Source organism: Tamandua tetradactyla, chromosome 7 (assembly GCF_023851605.1).
Source record: "Tamandua tetradactyla isolate mTamTet1 chromosome 7, mTamTet1.pri, whole genome shotgun sequence".
NCBI lineage: Eukaryota > Metazoa > Chordata > Mammalia > Pilosa > Myrmecophagidae > Tamandua > Tamandua tetradactyla.
Genome location: NC_135333.1, coordinates 44,423,833 through 44,435,985, shown reverse-complemented (window position 1 = coordinate 44,435,985; position 12,153 = coordinate 44,423,833).

Here is a 12,153-nt window from a genome sequence, read left to right as displayed (position 1 = left end):
TGTGTCCTCAAGGCTAATCCATCTTGTCATGTACTTCAAGATGTCATTTTGTCTTACTGCTGCATAATATTCCATTATATATATATATATATATATACCACATTTTGTTAATGCACTTGCCTGTTGATGGGCTTTTGGTTTGTTTCCATCTTTTGGCAATTTTGAATAATGCTGCTATGAACATCGGTGTGCAAATGACTGTTTGTGTCACTGCTTTCAGCTCTTCTGGATATATACTGAGTATTGGTATTGCTGGGTCATAGGGTAACTTGATATTTAGTTTTCTGAGGAACCACCAAACTTCATAGTGGCTGTACCATTATACATTCCCATCAGCAGTGAATAAGTGTCCCAATTTCTCCACATCCTCTCCAACATTTGCAGTTTCTTGCTTGTCTAATAGCAGCCATTCTTATAGGTGTGAGGTGGTATCTCATTGTAGTCTTGATCTGCTTTTCCCTCATAGCTAAAGAAAATTAGCATCTCTTCATGTACTTTTTAGCTACCAGTGTTTGCTCTTTGGAAAAATGCCTTCATACCTTTGGCCCATTTTATAATTGGGTTGTTTGTTCTTTTGATGTTAAGTTGTATGATTTCTTTATTTACACAGGATATCAAGCCTTTATTTGGATATGTTTTTTCCAAATATTTTCTCCCATTGAGTTGGCTGTTTCTTCACATATTTTGACTACATCTTTTGAGGTGCAGAAGTATTTGATTTTAAGGAGTTCCCATTTATCTATTTTTTCTTTTGTTGCTTGTGCTTTAGGTGTAAAATTTAGAAAACTTCCTCTTATTACTCTTTCTTAAAGATGTTTCCCTGCATTCTCTCCTAGGAGTTTTATGGTACTGGCTCTTATATTTAGGTGTTTGATCCACTTTGAGTTAATTTTTTTATATGGTGTAAGGCAGAGGTCCTCTTTCTTTTGGCTATCGATATTCAGTTCTCCCATGCCTGCAGCTGTCTTTTTAATGCAATATTTTACTCCCAGGCCTCATGGAATAGTGGACTGTAATTTGAGGTGTTGTCCTCTCTCTTTTCAAATACCATAAGCTCATAGTTAAGGAAACATCCAGAGATGGTTTGAACAGGATGCTTTGCAGGCATGCTAGTGGTGATATAGGGTCACCTGAATCCTTCAGAGATGACCTCCAGATGACCTTCCCTGCCTTCTCTGACCCCTGGCGCTGGGAGATGTGGGGGTAACCCCATCCGGCTCTCTAGGGCTCCCATTCATTTCCCACCTAAGTGACAACCCTCCACCCCTCCACACACATACCCCCACCCGAAATCTCAATTATCGTTCCAGAAAGGATGAAATATCACAGAGAAAGGATTTTTGTGCCGAAGTGTCTGCTGCTAGCCCACACATTCCCACTAGGTAAGAAAACGTCTTAATTTTACTAATTCAGCGGCAGAAAGCCCACAGGAGAGGTGCCAGGAGCAGTTATGAGAGACCCCCCCCCCCCAGTTTTAACATGAGCCCTCAAAGTTCTCTAACTCTGCAGAGTAAGTTCTCAGGAAAAGGGGAGAGGTTCGCACTGTGAGACCAAAGTGTGCGCAGAACCCATGCAGGAAGGCCGGGCCGTCCAGGGCCCTCTGGGAGTGTGGCCAGGCCACCCTGAAGGGACACACAGATGCATGGAGGGGACAGGGCCCCAGGCTCCCCAGAGAACCACAGGGCAACCCCCCGACACAATGCCTGCCTCCATGGCCCCTCATCTGCAGTCAAGTGATACTGGAAACCCAGAGCTATCTGGCACTTCATTAGGTGGCACGTTCTGAGCTGACCTGAACCGTCATGGGCTGATTAGACTCTCTCTGCCCAGGCCAGGTAGAAGCCCAGACTCTGCTCTGCAGAAACACGGGCAGGCTCCACCCTGAGCTGCCCTGGGCAAGAGCCAGAGCACATGGCCAGCACCAATTGGCTCTTCAAAGCCCCAAGAGCTTTGGCCCCAAGGATTTCAGAGGAGGGACTTTGTGTCTGTGGCTCCCATAGCTTTCCTGGCTGAGTGACCACCACCTTCCCTGCCCTGCCCACTAAGTGCTCCCTCCTTCCTTTGTTCCATCTGATGGTATTTATGGAGCACACACTGGGTAGCAGTCCTTGGTCCAGGATGGCCCTACATATATTCCCTCTTGCATCCTCTCCTTCCATCATGCAACCCTCCCTGCACTCACTGGCCACGTTTATAGTGCTTCCATTACATCCCAGGGCCTCGCATGGTCCAGGCACCCCCAGACCTTGGAGCAAAGGCCAAATTCACAGGCATGGTTTGTAAGGGCCCCATTTGGCTCTGTATCTCTAGCCTCAGGGTTCTGGCTACACTAGGCTGTCAGATCACAGGGTGCCCCATGCTGCACACACCCCAGGGCCTTTGCACCTTCTCTGAATAGAAGGCCCTTCTCCTAGCTTCTCCCTCTCCCCAGAGCAAAGATGAACTACTTGTCCCATCCACCCGGCCTTACCCCCTGACCAAGACATTCCATTTTACAGAACCATCCACCTTTCAAACATAACATTTGTCACAACTGTTAATTGGGTGATTTCATTAATATCTCTTTCCCCACTGGGCTATTATTTGTACAATAGAAGGAGCCTTGTCTTCCTGGTTCCCAGTTCCCAGTACAGGAGCTTACACGTGGTAGATGCTCAAATAATATTTGCTAAATGAATGAATGAATGACTGAACCCTGTAGGTGCAAAGGGAGGGCTTCTCAGGTTGGCCTTTATGACATACTCAGAAAAAGCTTCAAAAAGAAGGTGCAACTGAGTGGACTTTTGAAAGGTGAGTTGGGGTTGATCAGTAAACTGTGCGGCGGTGCCTCGGAGGAGGGGGTGCTGTAACAGCGAGTGCAGATGTGAGATGTCATTTTTGTGGGGTGGGATGGGATGTCCGAGATAGTCTGGCATGGTGTGTAGTAAGTACAGCATCTGGCATTTCGTAGGTGCTCAATAAGGGCATATCGAAATACTCTGACTTCATGGAGAGGACGGTGTGTACGGTGTGGAGTTAGCATGCAGCAGAGGCAGGTGGCTGGAATTCAACCTCTGGAGACGGGCTCCTAAGATGAACATCAGTGCCACAGTTTGCAGCCACAGACAAGGAAACAACCTCTCTGGACTGCAACAGAGACAAATCAATCCTGTTGCCATCTTCCCACCTGGGGCCTGACTGCCCAAGGCGTTGGAGAGGTTCTCCAGGCTGAGCAGCCTCTGAGTGCCCAAACTGGGGAGGCTGCACGGCCTCCAATTCTTCACTCTTCTCATACTTCTTGCTTTGTCAAGGGACTTTGCCATTTGCGTCTTATAGTGGGGGGTATGTCTACTCACCCATTGATGTTGAGTTGGCCATCTGACTAACTTTGATCAAGGGAATGTTAGTGAGCATGACATGAGTGTGGAGAGAGCCTGGGCACTAGGCTACCTTGCTTTCACACCTCCTTTAGTTATGAGGAGCACATGCCTCTCATAGCTCTGAGCAGATTTAGAGATGTGAGAGATGGATCTGGGTCCAGCACACAGCTAGAGCCAAGCCCAGTCTGCCCAGCCCAGGCCAGTAGGAACCCCAACTGGCCTGCAGACCTGTGTGAGAGAAATAACACTGACTGTGTATGACACTAGAGGGCGTGGCTGTTTGTTATGTAGCAATGGCTGATGAATACACCTAGAAACATTTTATACCTGGGGCTGGTGGCTTGGAGCACTTTGCCAGGAGCCCATTGGCCATGGTGGGGTTCAATCCCCCCAAAAGGTGCACTGAAGTCTTGATGCATGTCCCTTGGGTGTGAACCTACATGCAAATAGGACTCTGGAAGACTTGTTGCTCATTAAGGCGCAGCCAAGGTGAATGAGAGTGGCCTTCCTCTGTGTGAGCAGAGGCGGCCCTGAAGGGGGGCTCGCATTAGCAGGCAGTCAACTTGGCCTGAGCCAACTGCAAGCTCTGCTTCCCCTTCAATTGATGGCAGCTGAAATGCACATTCGTTTCACTCACCTACCAGATTTTCTTCCCTTTCAGCCCTCTCCTTTCAGGATGCCCTTTTCTCTCCCCACCGTTCTGGCTGCTGCTTGGCCAGCCCCCAACTCTCACCCCTGGAACCCCAAGCCAGTGAGACTAACATTCTACCGCTGGGGTCCCATGCAGACCGGGAGGGGCCTTACACCCAAAGCCCAGACCCCAAACCTCTCCTTTCAAACAAAGTTCCTCTCTGTCCCCTCCAGCGTCAGCCTGCTTGCGATCAGTTTCTAATTCCTTCCAAGGGTTGTTTTTAAAATAATTTTTTCCAGATTTCTTAACTATCTGAACAAGCTACTTCACTAATTGTAGAAGTTGAAGACAAATATTTTTTGCATCTGATTTTATGTTACATATTTTGAATTAATTTGCTCTTATCTACACTTTAAAACTTTCAGATATATTTTGAATTCAGTTGCCTAATGTCCCTCCATTGTCATTTTAAGATGAGTACCATAGGAAGCTGTTTCCCCTCAGCCACTGTTTATATTGTTTATACCTTCTCTCATTTAAAAAATATATTTTTATTGAGAAATATCCACATACATACAGCCCAACCATATACAACCAATACCTTCCATCGTTTTTAATTGATCAAAGTGTTTTTCATTTTATTAGTTTTCTCAAGGAATTAGCTACAAGTTTGCAGCTCATTCCCATTGTACATTCTCTTTCTGGTACATTTATTTCTGCTTTTACCTTTATCAGTTTCTTCGTTCATTTTCCTTAGATCTAGTCTTCTGTTTCCTTAACTTAAATTAGATTTTTAGCTTATTCACTTTTGGCAATACTTTTCTCTAATCTAAGTACTTAAGGTTATATATTTTCCTCTTGTTACTCTTTTAGCTGACTCTCATATGTTTAATATTTAATATTTTATTATTGGTTTGCTATAACTATTGTGTTGTTTCCATTATAATATATTCGATCCAATCATTATTTGTGAGTTCTTTGTTTCTGAGACATAGGGAGGTTTCTAGTTATATTTTTGACATTTTTAAATTAAACTGAAATGTCCCTGTGTTCAAGAACATGTCACATTTAACACAAATCCTGTTAAATGTATCAAGGCACACTTGATGGACAAGCGAGCAGTCGACATTCACCAATATCCTTGGTGTGTTTTAAACTAACATATCTTTTTCTGTTGTTGGGTGTAGCTTCTTAGTTGTACTATTCAGATCTTTTATATTCTTACAAAACTTTTCTTGCATTTTCTGTCAGTTATTGAGAGTGGTTTCACTATGATTATGGGTCCCTGTTTGTTTCATACACTTTGACACTACATTATGAGATGTATACAGATCTTAAGATGCAACGTCTTGGTGACTTGAAACTTTCAGCATCTGTCATAGGCCCTCCTTAATTGTTATAATGTCTTTGGCTTTTTTCTCTTATTAATAAATTTAGAATATATTTGTGTTTTTTAATTTTTCTATGCCTTTATCATTTTCTCATCACTGCCATAAATGGAATATAGTTGGATTTTTAAAATTCTAGTCTGATTATCTTTGCCTTTTAAATGGAGATTTTAGTTTAGATACATTTTTTTTTTTTTTTGCTGCATGGGCTGGGAATGTGCGTATGTTTTAATCAGTGATACATCTGGAATTATAATCACTCTAAGTTGTGTTCTTAATCTTTTTTCTTGTTTTATCCTCTCCTTTCTTGTTTTGTTCTCCATTGACTTTTCATTTTCTCTTACAATTTTTTTCTCTAACAATTTGGACAAAGTACACTATATTTCTATTATTTTAGTAGTTAGCCTAGAACTTTTATCAATCATGCATTTAGTTAATACAAATTATAAAATTAGTCTCCTTTACCTTTTCCATTTGTGAAATAGGCCTTATAATACTTTAATCAGCCATCTCTGACTTATCTACTTTAATTGTAAGTGTAAAACGTCCACATTCCTTTCTTGTAACACCACAAAAGATTATTATGATTGCTAAAGTTTACATAGCTAGTTATTTAATTTTATACCATCTTGTCCAATTTCTTTACACGTTGTCATTCTTTCTGTTTCAGACATTCCTCTGGAAACACTGTCCTATTGAAATATACACTCAGTATTGCTTTTAGATGAGTCTGTTAGTGGCAAACCATCTCTTTTTGGTTTGTTGGAAAGTCACTTTCAGTTATTCTGTTATGTGTATGTCCACACTTGTACATTCACAGTTACTTCACCCAAAAACATTGTCCATGCCATCCGGCTGTCTTCTCCCTGTAAGTCAGTTTACCTTTTTTTTCTTCCCAGCTAAGGGTTCTGTGCATAAATTTTTTTTTTATTAATTTTTTTTTAAATACCAAAAAAACACCAAACAAACTCAAACATTCTTAACTTTTGACCATTCCGTTCTACATATATAATCAGTAATTCACAATATCATCACATAGTTGCATATTCATCATCATGATCATTTCTTGGAATATTTGCATCTATGCAGAAAAAGAAATAAAAAGAAAACAGAAATAAATTCATACATACTATATCCCTTACCCCTCCTTTTCATTGATCACTAGCATTTCAATCTAAATTTATTTTAACATTTGTTCCCCCTATTATTTATTTTTATTCCATATGTTTTACTTGTCTGTTGATAAGGTAGATAAAAGGAGCATCAGACACAAGGTTTTCACAATCACACAGTCACATTGTGAAAGCTATATCATTATATAATCATCTTCAAGAAACATGGCTACTGGAACACAGCTCCACATTTTCAGGCAGTTCCCTCCAGCCTCTCTGTTATGCTTTAACTAAAAAGGTGATATCTATTTAATGCATAAGAATAACCTCCTGGATAACTTCTCCACTCTGTTTGGAATCTCTCAGCCATTGACACTTTATTTTGTCTCATTTCTCTCTTCCCCCTTTTGGTTGAGAAGGTTTTCTCAATCCCTTGATGCTGAGTCTCAGCTCATTCCAGGATCTCTGTCCCACGTTGCCAGGAAGGTCCACACCCCTGGGAGTCATGTCCCACGCAGACAGGGGGAGGGTGGTGAGTTTGCTGGTTGTGTTGGCTGGAGAGAGAGGCCTCTGTGCATAAATTTTGCCTACATTTATTAACTGGAGTTAATTGGCCCTCCTTCTGAATCAGTGATATCTTTAATTGCCTTGTTTTAATCTTTGGAAGTTTCTTAGCCACTGCCTCTTAAAACATTGGCTTTTGCTTTGCCTGGGTCTCATTTCTTTCTAGAACTCCAGCTAAACATTCAATGACTGCATTTTACACTTTTAGCAGAGATGTGCGTCTTTCTAAAATCTGCTCATTCTTTGGTCAGTGTCACACGTGTCTCTCCTTGAAACGTCTTGTATCTGCTTTCTTTCTCCTCTCTTTTCCTTCATTTTTCTGCCCTGTCTTGCTCCTTGCTTCTTTCTCCCCTTTGTAGGTAGTGATTTATTAGTACAGCGAATTGCTCATTCATTGTTCTTGAACCCTCTCAGTGGGAAAGCCTTTGGCTCGGGGTGAAGGCAGTCCTCTGGGAGAGGGTTTTGAGGGGGGTCTTTCAGGATTTGGGGAGCATTGGGGTTTGGGACTTCTTTATTAAATGGAAGGCTTGGTTGAGATATTACTCAGACCTGCAGTTACTGTGGATTTGAGTCATTACTCGCAGGGAATAACTTTTTGTTGAGAACACTTAGAGGGAAATATCCCTTCCAGAACCAATTTAAAGACATTTTCCCTGGGTGTCTTCTGAGGGCGGTAGGGAGGTATTTGTACTTCACTCTCACATGAAAATTCAATCCCACGGGTGGGGCTCTTATATTGTGATTCCCACCTTGGGAAGACATGGCGCTTTTGCTTCTTTCCCTTGAAAGGCACAACTGAAGTCAAGTTCATGACAAATGACCTTGAGGTGAAAAATGGAGTTTTGCTCTGTTCACCTCTTTTGCTCTCCCTCCCCTTGACTTCAGACTGTTTTTCACCCCCCTTTCCCCCTTTTTTTTTTGTCACGTCATGGATCTATCCACTGAGAAATTATAGGTTGAGCAGCAGTGCAACTCAAACTGGGCTTCCAAGCAGCATTTTTTTTTATGGTAAGGGACCGCCAGAGGGTGAGTGGCAGGAGAGAAGCAGAGTAGTAAAAGCTTTATTTGTAAGCCAATAAGCGGCAATATCCATTGTGGTGTTGTCGGAATACTGGATATCTCATTTTAAGGCTCAAGCAGGGGTTTTCAAAGATTAAAAAGATCATTAGGTAAGTTGTGAAAATTATGGTTGGTGGATGTTTGGGACTCTCCTGATGTGCTTCGGGGCAGTCCGCGCCCCGTTGGCCGCCCGAGGCTCTGGGGCCGACAGCCTGGGCAGCTTGGGCTGAGGCTGAGGCGTTAGTGTAGCTTCCTGGGTGGCCGCCGACTCCGTCCTAAACCGCAGCCATAGTGACTCCATTTTGTTTTTTCTTTTTTCTCAAATCCGCTTAAATAAATTAAAAAATATTTTATCTGGATTTTTTTTTTTCCTTGGGAAAGGTATCTGAATTTCCACCCTGCCAGAGTGAAATTCTAGGGCAGAGTCTAGAAAGCCATGGGTCCAGGTCCACCGTAGATGGGCGAGTCCAAGTAGAGGGCTGAATGGGCAGGAGGATTCAGGGAGGGCGCGGGGTGCAGGGAGGTTGCAGGGAGGGCGCAGGGAGGGTGCCAGGTGCAGGGAGGGTGCGGGGAGGGCGCAGGGTGCAGGGAGGGAGCAGGGAGGGCGTGGGGGTGCAGAGAGGGCTTGGGGTGCAGGGAGGGAGCAGGGAGGGCATGGGGGTGCAGGGAGGGCTTGGGGTGCAGGGAGGGAGCAGGGAGGGCGTGGGGGTGCAGGGAGGGCGCGGGGTGCAGGGAGGGAGCAGGGAGGGCGAGGGGGTGGGGTGCAGGGAGGGCGCAGGGAGGGCGCTGAGTTGCAGGGAGGGAGTGGGGTGGGAAGGAGGAGGCCAAGGAGCAAATGCCGAATCTCACTGGGCAGAGCCTGGCGAGAATTCTGGGGCCTCACCTTGGCACACCTATGTGAACACAGGGCCTGTGGGAAACTGGTTTCCACGTAAAACAGGTTCCTTTGCTCGCTGCTGAGATGCTGGTACCTGGTCTTGAAGAGGAGTTCTCTCCAAAGTGTGCTCATGGCCCCCCGCCCCGGGCTTGTAGAAAGCAGATTCCAGGGCTGGAAGCCAGCTGCTGCTCTGAGGAAAGACCCTGAAACCCAGCGGCTGCAGCGTGGGTGCTGCTGGTGGGACCAGGAGAGCGGTGGCTGTGCCCTCTGCACTCACCCACCGTGCCCTGCCCAGCTCAGGATGGTGGCCTTCTTGGCACTGGGCCTGAGAAGTGTGGGTGGTTTGCGTGTGCCAGGGCCAGCCCCTGATACCCTCCGTGCCACAAACACGTGTGGAATCCCCCTCTAAGAGCCTTGGAAACATTGGTTTTCATTTATCTTCATGCACTTGGCATCTCCTCTGCTGAGGATGTTTTGTTTTCCTACAAGATATGCATACCAGATTTCCAGAAGTCCACCACTGAGGGCTAATAAAAATGCCCAATAAATTCAAGATACACCTATAAATGAGAAAACCATATGCAAAGGACAATGTAATTTCATTATTAAACATTAGTTTTGAAACCCTGTGTGAGGCAGAACTGTTTAAAATTGTAGGTCAGGTGTAACTGCTGTTTGTGTTTTCTGGTAGCAACAAAGACTCTAGTCAAATGGCCATAAAATGTAGCTGGCTGAGCTCTCAGTGTAAACTACTTGCATTTTATTTACATATTAATGCAAGCTTCCTTTGGCTAAATCATGCAGATGAAATAGCAGGGTTTGGGATTCAGGAATGGGACACTGAGGAACAATTTGCAAGCGATTTATTTTTTCTTTATTCCAGATCCCAAAGCATTTGGGCTGGCCAGGCCAGTCATGCAATTACTCCCAAGCTCTGGCTGAAAAGCGCTTGTGTTTACTGTACCCGCTTTGATCTGGCATGGATTTAGCGATTAGAGGGCACAAGACATCTTCAACCAGGAGCTCAGTGTCTGATAAGCTAAGCGAATAAATGGGGCTGAATCTCAAGGGCAGGCACTGAGGCTAAATAGGCTCCCTCCCTTCTCCCTCCACCTTCCCTCCCTGCCTCCTCTCCCTCTTCTCTCTCTCTCTCTCTCTCCCTCTCTCTCTTTCCGTCTCTTTCTTTCACTTTACAAATCTCTCTAAGTCTTGACTACACTTTTCTAAAAATCAGCCAAAACACAGAGTTGGGCCCACACAATGAGCCTTGGACAGAGCAAGGACGGCTAACATGTCCCATTTCTCTCTGTTGACAAAGACATTTATCAAGTATTACTCAGTTACAAGCCACCCTTTTCTCTTAAGAATTATAAAATGAAATTATAAATAATGGTGAATGCACATGATCTGCGAATTATCAGAATAGCCAAACAATAATAAAATCTGTGGAATTAAATCCTTCACTGCCCCTCGGTTCCACCCAGGCCCCAGGCTGCACCAGCGACTTGGCACTGAGATCCTCACTCACCTGTTTCACCTGTGGAGGCCCCAGGCACAGACCATGCTCCTCAGAGCAGAGTAGAAGGTCTCTTTTTCATGTTCACCGAATCTCACCAAGAGGTAATGTGAGAGCCAGCCAGGAGCTGTCCCAGGGCACCAAACTGCAGTTGCAGTGGCTCGAGAGACGTGCCTTGACCAGGCCGGCCTGCGGCCAGGTGACAGAGCAGAGTCCACCAGCTAAAGAGGACATGCGAGTGTGAAAACTGTGCTGCGCCTGCGGGGAGCCCTAGCCCATGTGTAGGTGTGGTTGTGTTGGTTCCCTTGCCATTTTTATTTTATTTTTTAATTAATGAAAACCAAGAAACTGAGCAGATCTGGACTTTGAGATAGTCTCTTCCTTCCAGCCATCTCACTGATTTCCCAAACTGGACTGTTCTCTGCGTGGACCTCTGTGGTCGGCATCTGTAATGTCTCAGCTCTCAGTCTCTTCAAAGCCTGCCGTATGCACCATGTGCTGTGTGTTCTGCCTCAGAAACTTACTTTGGGGCAGGGTTTCTCAGACTGGGCACATTGACGTGGGGGCTGGGATATTCTTTGTTGTGTGGACATTGTAGAAAGTGATAGTACAATATGTCATAGGACATGCATTGTAGGACATGCATCATAGGCTGTGTATCATGGGACATGCATCGTGGGATGTGCATTGCAGGATGTACATTGTGGGACATGCATCGGAGACTGTGCATTATAGGATATGCATTGTAGGATGTGCATAGTGGGGTGTGTGCTGTGGGATGTGCATTATAGATGTTTACAGTGGGACGTGCATTGCAGGATGTGCATTATAGGATGTGCATCGTGGAATGTGCATCGTGCAGTGTGCATTGTGGGATGGGAATGAGGAGGAATGTGCCTTTGGCCTCACAGCTTGTGTTCATGAAGACCCCAGCAAAGGGTCATCTCATCTCAGCCAGGTGAGCTCTAAGCTCATTTCTCCAAAGCCCCCAAAGCTTTCCTGAAGGGTGGGTATGTAGCTGGAGGCAGGCAGCAATGACAGCAACTGTCCACAGTCTGTACCTCTGGTATCTCCTGGTCTCCCACCTACAGAGGTAGGGACCAGGAAGCAAGGTGGCTTTGAGATCCCCTGGGCTCTCCACACAGGTAGCCCTGGACCCAAGGTGAGGAGTGCAAAATGACCTGGCCACATGCCACTATGTTGTGCTATGCAGCCCCCCCGAGGGCCCGTACCCCATTCCAGGGGCTTGCCAGATTAGTGACCACACACCTTTTATGGCTACTGGGCTATAAGGAATATGTCATAGTTCATGTCACCAGCATAAATTTTGCCAGTGGTGACACGCTTATTCTTTCTTCCCTGAATTATGAGAATATTTGTGTTTTTCCTCTGCTTTCTATAACAGGACATCTAGTTGGTTGTGGTGCCTACTCTGGCTACAGTTGTGAATTTTCTCTTTTTTTTTTTTTTCAGTTTTGCTTTTATCCTTTTAATTTTACAAGGCTGACAAAGAAGGCAGCATACTCGTCATCCAATTTCCCGAGCCGGGAGGAGCGTGTGTGTGGCCAGCAAGGCGCGGCGTGCGCCACTCCACGGAGCGTCTTACCACAAGTCCTGGCCAACACCGCATCACCTGGAACCGTGTGG